We start from the raw sequence: 14880 nt of genomic DNA, 5'->3' as shown, positions 1-14880 counted from the left end.
GTGAGCACTTATCCACGTTGTTAACTGAGTGATCGAGTTGTAGTGTTCAAGGTTTATCATTGCATTGGTGATGAGAAAACTGACTACTACATGACACATCACAATGTTTCAACCAATAAAGAACATTCTATTTAATGTCACTGAATCCTGTCTTTATTGTTTATAGTTCTTCCCCCTTTTTATATTTTAATCAAAGCATTTTAACTAAAATATATATAAATCAGTAGAGAACAAATTTAAAATATCATCTTGATGCTGAAGGGCTTGAAAGGGGCTACGTGAATGCAGGTTTCTTTTCTTTGCATGACAGACAGGCTAATTTTAAAAAAGACAAAATCACTGCAATGGTGAAAACAAAAATAGAGTTTTACTTTTGCCATCAGGCACTAATCTGAATGTTGAGGATCAGCTGTTGTTCTGCACCCCACATAAATAGCTTTTGTATTAGTTTAAAATGGGTGACGTGGAAACATGGATCTTGCATCTGTTGGTGAAAGTTAAAGTTAACCAAAATACAAATGATTTCAAAATATAACCACATTTGTTCAGAAAGTTGCATTAAAGATGAATGTCATAATAGGTAGCGATGCTATAGAATATTCCTTAAATCGCTACATGAAAGATTCACAGATGTTATATTTTCAGCATGTCTTTGCAGACAGTGCTGCAATGATAACAACTGTCAATCTGAATTAATTATTGGTAAAATTTTCTACTCTGTGCCATTAAAATGTCAAAATGGAAATGTAAATCCACAAATCCCATACAATAGGCAGTCATTCTCAAAGAACATAATATTTATTCATAGGGAAGCAACACGAACATTGTCCCAGGAGGGAGCCATTGTCAGATCAGAGAGCCAATGGAATGGGGTAAATTTATTAAAGAGTTTCTGTTTGTGTTAATGCAAATATTGGAAAAAATATCATCCACAATATTATTTTAAAAAGCTTCATTTATGGTGCTTATCAAATTCTGTTCATTTCTAAGAGAGAGTCCTATATTTTCTAGAAATTGAAGTGGTTACTTGATAGAGTGGGCTATGTCAGGCCCTTAAGACTGGGACTTAAAAATTTTTCCTTAAAGCCGAGCAGGAGAGTAGTCTTCAAATGGAAACCTTGCCTATCACACTGGAAAATATTTTAAAGATTTTATGGAAGTTTAATAAAAAGGTAACTTGGATAAAAGACCCTAAATGATGACAGGTTCCTCCATTTGTTCAGTGTGGTTTTACTGGGTGTAGAAATTGAACATTGCAAAAATATGTCCCTTAATTTCATGTAATAGGAAATGTTACCCAACTTTGAGGGATTTTGGAAACAAAATCTACCAAAGCCTCGACAACATTTTGATATTTGAACTATTGTGCCATCCAGTATATTGGCAGCCTTCCACAAACTGTCATGCGAGGTATGAAACAGAAGCAGGCACTTCCCCAAAGGGGAAGTTGTTCCAAACCATCTGTTTATTCCTCCTTGCAGCTAGTTTATTAAATGGATCTTACATCAAGTTGCTCTCTGACCATTACTATAAGAAGATCAAGAATGAGAGAGGATGGAGGAAGCAAATATAGAATCACAGACTCCCTACAGTGTGGATACAGGCCATTTGGCCCAACAAGTCCACACTATTCCTCCAAAGGGTAACCCACCCAGACCCATTCCCCTACATTTCCCCTGACTAATGCACCTAACCTACACATCCCTGAACATTTTGGTCAATTCACCTGACTTGCACATCTTTGGATTGTGGGAGGAAACCGGAGCACGGGGTGGGGGGGACCCACACAGAGGATGTGCAAACACAGACAGACAGTCACCTGCCACTGGAATCGAACCTGGGTCCCTGGTGCTATGAGGCAGCAGTACTGACCACTGAGCCACCGTGCCACCCCAAATCATCACAGAATTGTTACTTTGGGTGGAGGGCCAGTTAAGTTGACCAGATGTCTGGTGAGCGAAGAAGCTAACAGCACAAGTTCAGTTCCCATTCTGACTGAGGTCACTATGAGGATCCCATCATCTTAAGCTTGTCCCTTGCCTGAGGCATAGTGACCCTCAGGTTGAACCACCACCAGTCATGTCTCTCTGATGACAAAGCAGTTCTATGGTCCTCTGGGAGTATGGCGACTTTACATTAGAAACTATTCAGTCCATTGTGTCTATGCTAACTCTTGACGAGCAATTTACCCTAATTCCATTCCACCCTCTGCCCCGCCTTGATAATGGCCCAGCTCTCTATTTCAAATCTATTGCAACTCAATCTGCCTCCCTTACAATGTGATGTATAACAATAGTTGCTACCAATGGATGCATTACTTTCCAGACTTGAAACATACACTGCATGAAAGATTTTTCCCATGTTGTTGTTTATCACCTTCATTTTCAGTCCTTCCACCATAGGAACAGTATTCCCTAGTCAAATGCTGTCCCTTGTTTTAAATTGAGGTATCAAATCTCCTTTTATGCAACTTCTTTAATATCTTCACATCCTTTTGAAAGTGTCATGCCCAAAAATGAACATTGTGGCAGTTGAGACTGAGTCAATGTTTTTGTATGCAGGCTTAACACCGTGTCCTTGCACTTGTAGTTTATGGAGTGCAGGATCATATTTTTTATATTGAATTCTACCAACCTACCCTGCAACCTTCAAATGATCTGTGCATACATGCTTTCAGTTTCTTCTGCTCTAAATTGTACCCTTTATACAAAGTGTCCCATAAAACCGTTCTAGAATTTTCCTATTCCCTTATTGCATCTCCAGTGAAGTCATGATATCAGAGGTTATATATTTGCATGGATGTATAATAGGTGGGAAACAGCAAGTGGGGATAAGGAGTTCTCTTTTAGGTGAAAGAATTTGATTAACTGGTTGCCTGGAAACGACAAAACACATTCGAATTAGGCCAAGGAGTTTAAATTATACCCCCCAAAAAAATAAGAGAACTACCAAGCCAATAACATCTGCACAGAAAATTGCTCTCTTAAAAAAGGTACCTTTATCAATCAGTAACCTGTGAAGCAGGATCCCCAAGAAGGAGAAAAGACGACCAAAATACCGAGAAGAATGAAAGCTGCCTGGTTTTGAGATAAGACCTTTTGTTCTGTAAATCATAATCGGGTGTGTTATCAGACTAGTATCATAGAAGGGAAGGCAAAAGATAGCTTAGAGTAAGGATTTGTAAATTAGGTGTTAGTTAATTATTCTCTGTTCTACTTTAAGAAATAAATTTGTTAATTTTTACCTTAAAAATAGTTCTTGGCCACTTGAATATTATTTACAGATTACTGCACGAGATAAATCTTTGTTGCTGGTTTTAAATTAAGCAGGAGGGTTGACCCCATGTCGTAGCAAGATCAGCCATGATTCCTACTGAATGCAGAGCAGGCTGAAGGGGCCTACTCTAGTTCCAATTGTTTTTCTAGTGTTTTGATTTTGGCGAGTACTAGTAGTGGAAGTGTTAACCAAGGCCCCACTACTGTTAATAAAGGCACATTGTCCTCCACTCAGCTGCTAACTTTAATGGTGGACTTGCTTCTTATTGAGGCACGGAGTTTTACATCCAGCCAGTTAACATTCTTCAAATTGAATTTCTCCTCAAAAGATATACCTTTGACAAATCAATGTTGGCTTTCTGCAATCAATCCACATGCATCTAAGTGACTTAATTTATTCTGGTCTATTATTTCTAAAACTATATCCAGCACTGAGATTAAACTAACTAACCTGTAGTTTGATGAAGGGTGTTTGTAATTCTCCAATCCTTGCCAGGGGCTTCCCAAATTCCTTCTTTTCCATAATAGCTGATGGTGCATTCCATCCATACCTGGTGACTTTCAAACTAAAAGTACAGCCAACCTTTCAAATCCTCTTCCTTCTCAATCTTTAGCCCATCCAGAGTTTCAGCTCTCACCTCTTCCGCTATGATAACTTCAGCAACGTCTTACTTGGTAAAGACAGGTTCAAAGCACTCATGTAGTACCTCAATCATATTCTTTCTTCCATGTATAGATTTTCTTTTTCATCCCCGATTGGTCCCATCCTTCCTGTGAGGTAAGAAGGTTTGATTACAAATGAGGTAGGTAGGCCTGCAAGATCCCAGCATATACTTGTCCAACAGGTTCAAGATTCTTGTAGGCTGTAGATGAGCAAAGACAGCAGGGAAGATGAGCAAACTGACCACAACTGTGAACACAGTAACTACTGATCAAAACAGCTGGGGATTTGGTGTCGGGATATCATTATGATTCTAGGTCTGCTTTACCAACCCCTCCCCATTTCTACAATGGCAATTAGAGAGTGAGAGAGAGAGAGAGATTCTATTTGTCCATCAAGTCAAATGATAGAAGAAGTTTAATATTAAAGGTAGGCTGGAAAAATAGTGAATGTGGACTGCATGCATAAGTAAAATTGAGTACAAAACATATAGGCAGTGTGGATTAATTTGTTCAAATGCTAGCTAACTAAAATGTGGTGCAGAATGACATCAATAGAACAAGTTCAATGCCACTACTGGCTGGGGATGTTCATGTCTAGCTTACACAATAGTGTCCCCAGGTTATGGACTCTAAGTGCCAGGCATGCTTATGTTCCTTTGTGGTTTGTGTCTGATTACTTTATCTTAGATGCAATATATTATAAAAGAAGAATTAACAACCTGTTCAAATATACATTATAAAAGAAAAATACTTAAGTCTGAATTAATTTGTCTTTATATTTGTGGTGGTTAAAAGTATAGCATTCCACTTTTCACAGGAATTGCAAGAACTCCTTAACTGAAACAAATTTTCTTCAAAACGTTTTTAAAGTTGGATTTTAAAAATACTTAGCAATACGACATTAAAATATAACAACAGTTCCATTTACCCACAAGGCATGAATCTGAATATATTATGCAATTGTGGAAATCAATGAATGTTTCTCAGCTCAATCAGCAAGGGACTCATTTTGTCAATTAAGGTGCAAAATCCCATGCACAAGTTCCCAATTAAAGTAGTCTACCAATTAAAGACCGGTGATCAATGCACAATTATTCCTTCAGATTACAGAAACACCTATTTACATTGGCATTGTAATTATTGATTTAAATTGGTAAAACAATTTTAGATGTAATGCATGCTACACTTTTATACAAATGATAGTTATATTGTAAATAAATTTGACACAAACTCAGCCATCACACCAAAATAGATCAGGCCAGAGCACTGCAGTTCTGCTACATCCAGTCATGAATGGGAGCAGACAATTAAACGACAAATCTTAATGAAGAAGCCAACCCAAGAAAAACAAGTGTGACAACATTTGCACCCATCCCCCAGAACTGCAAATGAATGATCCATCTCTACGTTATCAGAAGGTACCCATCATGAGAGATGCCAGTCTTCAGCCAATTTAATTCATATCAAGAAACAATTGAGTACACTGGATGTAGCAAATATTGTGGCTGTGACAACACTCTGGCCACAGTGATGAAGACCTGTGCCCCAGAACAAGCCATGACATTAGCCATGGGGCCTAATGTAATGTAGACATTTACCCATCAATCAGGATAATGTCGGGGATGGGGAGAAGAGGAAAATTTCTTCCCTGATCACACCTAGCATATATGATGATTATTAGACAGTTCTTAGATGCCAACATCCATCACTTGCACAAATATGAATAATTGAGGAAAAGGAAAACAGATTTGTTCAGGGGAAATTGTGTTAATTTTCTTGAGTTTTTCATGAAGTAATAGAATGCCTTACCAACAAAGTCAATATCTGATGAACAAAAGGGACACAGAAATAGTGGCAGAATGGATACAAAGTTAATTGAGGAAGAGGAAGTTAAGTGTACTGGTGAATAATTGCTTTTCAGACTGGAGAGTAGTGTGGTTCTCTAGGGCTGGTACTTGGACCACTCCTTTTCTTGATGTATATCAATGACTCTAGATTTGTGTGTACAGATCACAATTTCAAAATTTATAGATGACTTGTGAAATTTGAGAAGGAAAGTGATAAATTCAAGTGGACATGAGCGTATGGTGGAATGGAAAGATGAAACAATGCAGTGAAGTAATTCATTTTGATAGAAAGAATTATGAAAGGCAACATTTTTAAACATTATGTAGGAACGGAGACCTCAGGGTATGTGTGTGCATCATTGAAAGTTTTGGAGAGACTGAGAAAGTAATTTTTGAAAAAGAGATTTACAGGATTCTGGACATTATAAATGATGTTATAAGTTAGGAAGTTAGTGAACCCTTATAAAAATGCTGTTTTGACCTCAGCTAGGTTAGTGTGTCTAATTCTGGCATATCTGAAAAAATGTGAAAGCTGTAGAGAAGGTGCAGAAAATTTTATAGGAATAGTGCCACAGATGAGGGATATCAGTTACATCAACAGTTGGGAGAAGTTGGTGATGTTCTCTTTCGAAAAGAGAACGTTGAGAGGAGATTCAATGGAAGGGTTAAAAATCATCAAGGGCCTGTGGTAGACTGTTCACACTGGCAGAAGAGTCAAGACCAAGAGGACATACATTTAATGTGATTGAGAAAAGAATCAAAAGGGAGCATGAAGGAAAACTTCTTGATGCACAAGTGGTTAGGATCTGGAATCCACAGCCTGAGGGGGAAATCAACCATGGCTATCAAAAAAGAATCTGATAAACACATGGGGGGAAAATAACTATTGTGCTATGGAGAAATGGAAGGGCTGGCACTAACAGAAGATAGAGGTAAAAACAATGACTGCAGATGCTGGAAACCAGATTCTGGATCAGTGGTGCTGGAAAAGCACAGCAATTCAGGCAGCATCCGACGAGCAGCAAAATCGACATTTCGGGCAAAAGACCCATCACAGGTTTGACAGACCAAAATGTGCTGTAACCATTCTGCAAGACTTTGCCACTAGAACTTTGCTACATGTGTTTCTCAGGAAACATTTATTGACCCAGCTAGCTTTATTTTCTTCATTAATGACATTCCCTCCACTATAAAATCAAATGCTGATGATTGGGTAATGTTCAGTTCCATTTGCGAATCCCCAGTTGGTAAAGGTCTGTGCCCACATCAGCAAGATCTTGGCAATATAACAGGGTTGGATTGATAAGCAGTAAGTAACATTCACACTGCATGAATGCAAGCACTGATCATCTTTGACATCTTTCTCATCAAAGCTGACCATCAACATCTTAGGGTCCCCAATGATTAAACACTTAACTGAAATTTTACATGAGTGCAGAGATTACAAGAACAGGGTGGGTACTTCATGATGAGTAACCTAACTCCTTACTCCCAAAAGCCCATCAATCACCTCCAAACTGCAACTAATGAGTACGATGGAATAATTCCCACTTGACTGAATGGGTGCAGTTTTAACACTCAGAAGCTTGAATCCATTCAGGAAAATGGCCTGTTTGATTGACACACCATCCACAAATTGAGTCCCTCCATCACTGGTGTATTGTGGCAGCAGTATGTCTCCTCTACAAACTCTGCAACAACTTACCCTGGCTGATTCAAGAGCAACTTTCAAATCCAAGTCCTTATTCACCTAGAAGGGCAAGAGCTGCTGGAGTAATTGGAATATCACTTGTCTTGAAGTTTATCCTCAAGCCGCATACTATCTTGACTTGTACTATTTCTTCATACTTGCTGGATCAAAATCCTCCTCTGACAGCACTGTGGTGAACTTCAATACTGAAATTCATGTTGAGTGAGAGAATGATTCACCAGAAACTTCAAGGGTAGTTAGTGATGAGAAACAAATGCTAGCCTTTCCAGCGATGCTAAAACCTTATGAAATAATGAAAAACATAAGTAATGGTGTTATCAACGATTATGTATTCATTTTATATGTATTTTATTATTTTCATTTCTTTATGCTGCTGTTTATAGGTGTACATGAAATGTGAAATGTAGTTAAGCGTTTAAAAATGTGGATGTGTTTTAATTAATTGGTTTTATATTCATTTATATCAAAAAGCTGTAAATGATCCTAAAACTGATAATAGCATACTGGAAAACACTCCAACTCTGAACAGTATTCATGTGTAAGGCAATCTCAATCCTACAGTAGTTTTGGGAGGAGAGACTCCATTCAAATAACAAAATGACTAATTAGTTTTTTTTAAATTTTGAATTACTGATTATTCTCTCAAGGACATAATTTTATATCTTAATGAGTTCAGTTGACTGCACTTGTTTAACCTCTGGTATTGGAACAGGGCACAATAGGCTGAGTGTTCTAGATTACTAGAACAATTTAAATACATAAAGACAGAAGTCTATAAACTAATTTTACAAATAAATGAAGAACATAATAATGTTCTTTAATCCAATTCATTAAGGCTAGATATATTCAATATTGGGCACTATTTTCTAATGCATTTGTTTTAAAGACTCAGTCGCTTTCTACTGATCTCAATTGGATCATTTGATTACTGACAGACTGGAGTGTGACCCTGAACAAGTTACTTTCAAAGTGTAATATTTTCCTTTTTCAGCTTTATATGTTTTATTACTGAGTGAAGGCTTAAATAAAGAGACCTTTTTGTCTTGATCATTTATAATGATGTTATTTTGTCTGCTTTGCCTTCATACTTGCAAATTTCCTGTCCGTCAGTATATAAAACCGGTTAATGACTGCGGTTGTCAAATTTTACACTAGTATTCCATCAGTGGCAGTCTTCATTTGCTGACAAATCCTTGTGTACCTGATGTAATTATGCACATGGGTGTAACATTAAAATTTAAAATTCATTAAGAAAATTGAGAGAATAAAGGGACACATTTAAATTGAGGGAAGGGAATTTCTTCACCCGAGAGACCTTTATAGACTAGATTACTGAAAATATTTAAAGAGGAGTCCGATAGATTTTCTAGATCAGCCATGGTTATGTTGAATGACAAAGCAGGCTTAAGGGGTTTTATTGGCTTATTCTTGCTCCAATTTCTTATATGCTAAAGGTATCCAGCTCTTTATCTTATTTCTCCTTTAAAAGCATCCTTAAAATTTACACCACAAAGTCCAGCACTATAATGCTGGTCATTTTGGTGGTACCTTAGCAGACTAAGGTGAAGAGGGGTCACTGCACTCATAATAACTTTTAGAACAGCCTGTGTTAATAACACATTGATAGTGTGGATATTCTATGGATATGCCTAAGTAGGCAGATCATAACAGTACCCTCTAACTAAAGGCTAATTTGTCTCATCTTCTATTTCAACCCCCAGTCTCCTAGTTAACCTCCTCACTTTAATACACAAGTGCATTCAGTGGTACAGGGATCCACAAATTAAAAGGGGTCAACTTCTACCTGCAGTTCCTTATTACTACCGATTGGTTCTTACCCAGTCTGTAGAAGTAGTGATTGGTAAAAGAGATCTGAAAAATTGTTAAGTCTAAAGTGCTGAAAGTTGAGAAGATATTGTCTCTTGCTGCACGGAGACCAAGTATACTCTCTGCTTCAAGTCAAAAGGGGAAATAGCTGCAGTTCTCCTTTAGGCTACAGCCCCCAAGGAGATGGAACAGAGGCAGCAAGATCACAGAGGACAGGGATGCGGGTGTCTCAGCAAGGGGCCTTCATTAACACTTCTCCTTTGTATGTTTAAGCCAGAGGCCTGTGTGTTCAACAAATGTGATTCACCAAGAAAGTGATCACAAAAAAGTGCCCCTGCTGCTAACCAGGGTGACGATGGCACTGCCAACGGCAGTCAAGGTAGTCACTGCCCTGAACATTTTTGCTACTAGATCCTTCTCGACTGGAATAGATGACAAAGTAAACATGTTGCAATTCGTCACCCATAACTGCATATGAAGAGAGGTCATAATTAATCTTCTTTCTACATGCAGCATGTACATGGCTTTGCCAGACAGCAAAATCTTAAACTCCCTCCCTAATGGCATTGTGGGTCTACCTACAGCACATGGACTGCAGCAGTTCAACAACACAGCTCATCAGCACCTTCTCAAAGGCAGCGAGAACAACTTCAAAAGGCTACCATTCACTCAAAGTGCAGTTATTGCATAACCATCCAGAATTTCACAATCCTGTAGCAGTTATGTTTTGTTCATCCAGTGCTAATTCACTGCTCCATCTTTCAGCTCTCACATCAACCAGAGGGTGACTGCACAGTGAGAATGTCACTCCAAGGCCACTCTATACCAGTCTGATGACTCCTTGCAGCATCTCCACCAAATATCAGCATTCCTGAGATCTGTGCTCCATTTGACCAAATTAATATAGTGTGCTGAAACAATTCAATTTGCCTTGGCTGCTCTGAAAAAGTCCTTGCGCACCTGATGGTCTGCTTTCTGGAAGGCTTCTGAACATCTGGGGGAAGGGAATCTCTCTCCCAAGCTACAACTCAAGCACAGCATCTAAATATATGTGAGCACTCTCTTGTGACTTGCATCAATTTTGTATGTTCCTGAAGGTCTTCAAATATGGTTCAAACTGTTTCGGCCCAAGCTGTAATCAGAATGCACAATGCCTTTAAGAGGTGCAGGCTGGCTTTCCATGCTAAGCTGTGAATGCATGCAGCAGCTCCTCACTCACTGCTGTACAGCATTGCAGATTCATAGAAAGCAATAGGCAGCACTACATTTGTGCATCTGTCTGCATCATTTTAAACAACACATTTTTTGGAAGCTTCAACTCCGGAAACCTCAACTTCAACAACTGAAAGCTAAACTAAAACCCTGGGTCTTTGTAAGGCTTACTCCACCCACTCATGGCTTCTTTTGTCTCTTTTTTAAATTAAAAGCTCAAAGCTATTTACTCTATGGGTGAGCTCTTTGTGGGTGGCACGGTGGCACAGTGGTTAGCACTGCTGCCTCACAGCGCCAGAAACCCGGGTTCAATTCCCACCTCTGGCGACTGACTGTGTGGAGTTTGCACGTTCTCCCCGTGTCTGCGTGGGTTTCCTCCAGGTGCTCCGGGTTCCTCCCACAGTCCAAAGATGTGCAGGTCAGGTGAATTGTCCATGCTGAATTGCCCGTAGTGTTAGGTAAGGGGTAAATGTAGGGGTATGGGTGGGTTGCGTTTGGCCAGTCGGTGTGGACTTGTTGGGCCGAAGGGCCTGTTTCCACACTAAGTAAATGAATCTAATCTATTTTCCATGCAGATGCCTTGTCACCTGGTTTACAACACCTCTCTACCAGAGGAACAGATAGAACAAAACCCTCTAAAGGCATATCTTGTCACAGCAGAAAAATAAAACTAATCAGCTTTTAGTTTGAATGTCACTAAGATACAAGAGGAAAATAACAAGGCCTAGTTAAGGTAATTAAACAACCCTCAGTTGCTTAGACAACTCATAGCTTTAGAGCATTTGAGGTCGAAAATCAATGTCTATATGTTTTTAAGAACATCAAAATACTGACAACCCATTTAAATCAGTAACATATACTTACAGCCAATTCTAGTGCTGCACATGTTGGAGGGCATTCTCATTGTGAAGGCAGGACTTTGTCTCCACTAGGACTGTGTGGTGGTCACTCTTACCGATACTGTCGTGGACAGACACATCTGCAGCGAGCAGATTGGTAAGGTTGAGATTAAGTATGTTTTTCCCTCTTGCTGGTGCCCTCATCATTTGCTGCAGACCCAGTCTAGCAGCTATGTCCTTTAAGGCCAGACTAACTCAATCAGTAGTACTGCTGTCAAGCCACTCTTGGTGGTGGACACTGAGATCCCCCAGCCAGTCTACATTTTGTATGCTTGCCACCCGTAGTGCTTTCTGTAAGCGCTTTTCAACTTGGAGGAGTATCAATTAACCAGCCAATGGAAGATGGTATGTGGTAATCAGCAGCAGGTTTCTTTGCCTATAAGACTTCATGGGGTCCAGAGTCAATGTTGAGGACTTCTAGGGCAACTCCCTGCCAACTGTATACTATCTCTGCTGGGTCTGTCCTGCTGATGGAACAAAACATATGCAGGGACAGTGATGGTGATGCTGGTGTCTGGGTCATTGTCTGCAAGGTACAATTCCATCAGTATGACTAGGTCATGCTGTTGCTTGACTACTCTGTGTGACAGCTCTCCAAATTTTGGCATTAAGCCCCCAGATATTACAAAGGAGCTCTTTGCAGGGTTGACTGGGCTGTTTCTATCATTGACCTAGGCACTGGGAAAGACAATGCCATGTGGTCCGTTAGGTTTCATTTCTTTCAGATTTCGTAGTGATTGATACAACTGAGTGGCTTGCCAGGCCATTTCAGAGGGCAGTTGAGAGTCAACCACATTGCGGTGGGTCTGGAGTCACATGCAGGCGAGACCAGGTAAAGATGGTAGATTTCCTTCCCTGAAGGACTTTAGTGAACCAGATAGGTTTTTCCTGACTATCAACAATGGGTTCCTGGTCAATAGTGGATTCTTAATTTCAGACCTTTTTTTAAAAAAAGAAGATTTCAAATGCCCCCATGGCAGGATTTGAACCTGGATCCCCAGAATATTAGTTGAATTTCTGGATAAATAATATAGTAATTCAAGTCCCCGTTCAACTCCTACCTGTTCCAGAGATGTGTCATAATATCTCTCAAGCTACACAAAAACTCACCAAACAGCACAACATCAGGAAAACTCAACAAAGAAATCAAAGTATGTATGTGGCAGAGTCAACTAGCAGCTTGCTCCAAATGAAATCCATTTGGATTTAGGGCAACAACATCTCAGGGCATTATCCATGGATACCAACCACACATATGTTACCTGCAGACATTGGCAGGTACTGGTTGCCAACCCATCATGATCGTGGCACCTCTCTGATACATGGCAAGCTGATCTCGGGACACAGAACTCCCTGGTGCAGTGGTAACCGGCACTGAGATGGCTGCAACTGAGATACGCTGCACGCACAGACAGTCACGCAGCTCATGATATAGACCAGGCTGCATCTCAGGGCTGCTTGCTTGCTCTCTTAGCTTTCATTCATTTTATGCTACTTGCATGTGCACACCATCCATGTTTTGCCTTGCCACACTGTATAGCAGGAAACAGGTTCCTCCTTTCTACTCTATTGCTACCTCTCACAATTTTATATATCTCAATAATGTTCACCCATCAGCCTTCTCTCTTCCAAAGAGTACAACCCCAACCTCTCCAATCTCTGCTTGTAGCTACAGTTCTCTACCCTGGCAACCATATTCGTAAGTCTTGTCTACACTCTCTCTAGAGCAATTACATCTTTCCTGTAATGTGGTGACCAGAACTGCAGACAATATTCCAGTTGTAGCCTCACCAGTGTCTGTACAGTTTCATCATCATATCCCTACTTCTGTATTCTGTACCTCTGCCAATGAAGGAGGTGGTAATGTTCCCCTACTGGACACTGACAAGATGAGAGTGGGCAGTGGGTATTGGGGGCAGGGTATTGTTGATTTAGAGAGGGGGTGTTCAGATCTGATATAGCTAAGGACAGATAAAATGTGTTAAAATATGTGGTGGTTAAACAACAACTTGGCTGAGAAAATGAGAACACAATTGTGACAGAATGTCAGCCATGCACTACAGACAGTGTGGTTTTGCCTCTGCTGTGCCTTTTCACTGTTGATGAGGGGCAATGCCAAGTTAGCATATTCATCCAGATGCATGGCAGCCATTCAAAAATGGCAATGGAGGGAAGAAATGCTGGTGTTTCAAGTGAATTCCACTAAGTGACATGCAGGAACACTGCATGGTACGATGGGGCACAAGAGATGTCATAAGGTCAAGGCAGATAATTAGTGAGGAGAGTTTGGTAGGATACAGCAAGAAAACTCACTGAGGCTCACAGCTTCAAAAATAACTCCAAAAAAACTTGACAATGCAACCTGATCAAAAAAAAAATTCAGCCCTATGTCTTCTCCTTAACACAAACCATGATTACAAAGTTACCTTAACGGGGCTCACTAACAAGATAGAAATCACAGATCCCAAAGGTCTCTAAATGTTTATCTTACCTTCAATAATACTGTGTGGTACATACCAGGAGCAGTATTAGCTAGTTAAACCTGAAAGGAAGGAAGAAAGGAAAGGACCCACACACATTAAAACTTGCAAACACTACATACTGGTCTAATTCCTCTTGCGAGATCCCTGAATTTAAAACACTAATTAGCACAACTGAGTTCACCTGTTTTCTACACACATACCCAATGTTTAAAGTGGTTTCTAATTATGTTTCCAATTTCCAACAAGTCCAACTCTTTCACTTGTTCTTCACTTGTTTTAACATTTCTCAATGGTGTTAATTGTCAGTTAATCATACGAAGGCCAACATCTTTTATCCAAGTTGTTTGTTGAGTTGTAAAGATACACAAAGCTGAATTTCACATGTTCTAGTAAAACATTCCAATTACAAAAACAAAATTACAAAGCAAGATTCATGGACCATGTTAGATATATGATTACCTTTAGATGCAATGAAGGTACAAGCTTTGGAGTTGTATGCAAGTAATATTGTCAGTCATTGATAAAATCTGGGAAACCATCCAACAGCAATTGAAGTCGGGGTCATAAACAACGAAGAAAAGGCAGCAAGTCGGTAAAACATTTCCGAACATGCAAAAAAGATAAAGACACAATGTTATCAGGGCAACTAATTTACGTCTATGAACTCAGTTCTTACTGATTGTGAAATATAAATTAAAGTTCATCCTGCTTCTCTGCAATGTCAGCAACCAAGCAGTGTTACAGCAAATGCAGATATAAACATCAGCACTGTGCATTGCTCAGATAGAAGCACCATGCAATATTTAGAAGGTGATGTTTGAGTTTAAAGGCACTAACTAAATGCATGTTTTTTTGATGTGACTGGTCAAACACAGAGTCAAACATAAATGGATGTTGGTGATTAAATGAGAGAATAGTACAAAACGATTATACATGAGTGTCTGCAAACCACACGCCTTGTGG

The 14880-nt window shown here is 39.5% G+C and overlaps 1 long non-coding RNA gene across 2 annotated transcripts; it reads right to left on the bottom strand.

The window, feature by feature from the left end:
• Nucleotides 1–183: 183 nt before the first annotated feature.
• On the bottom strand, nucleotides 184–14062 carry LOC122553030. Of its 2 annotated transcripts, none has more exons than XR_006312597.1 (5): nucleotides 13926–14062; nucleotides 7491–7777; nucleotides 3727–4046; nucleotides 2997–3103; nucleotides 184–484 (listed from the first exon to the last, which is right to left on the bottom strand). It is a non-coding gene; the product is annotated as an uncharacterized LOC122553030 (long non-coding RNA). The 2 variants fall into 2 exon arrangements; XR_006312598.1 differs by lacking the exon at nucleotides 13926–14062 and adding an exon at nucleotides 11400–11460.
• Between the last annotated feature and the right edge of the window lie 818 nt (nucleotides 14063–14880).

This window comes from Chiloscyllium plagiosum, chromosome 1 (assembly GCF_004010195.1).
Source record: "Chiloscyllium plagiosum isolate BGI_BamShark_2017 chromosome 1, ASM401019v2, whole genome shotgun sequence".
In the NCBI taxonomy this organism is placed as follows: domain Eukaryota; kingdom Metazoa; phylum Chordata; class Chondrichthyes; order Orectolobiformes; family Hemiscylliidae; genus Chiloscyllium; species Chiloscyllium plagiosum.
Note: the sequence above shows the minus strand (reverse complement) of the source record. Positions and strands in the feature narration are given on the sequence as shown.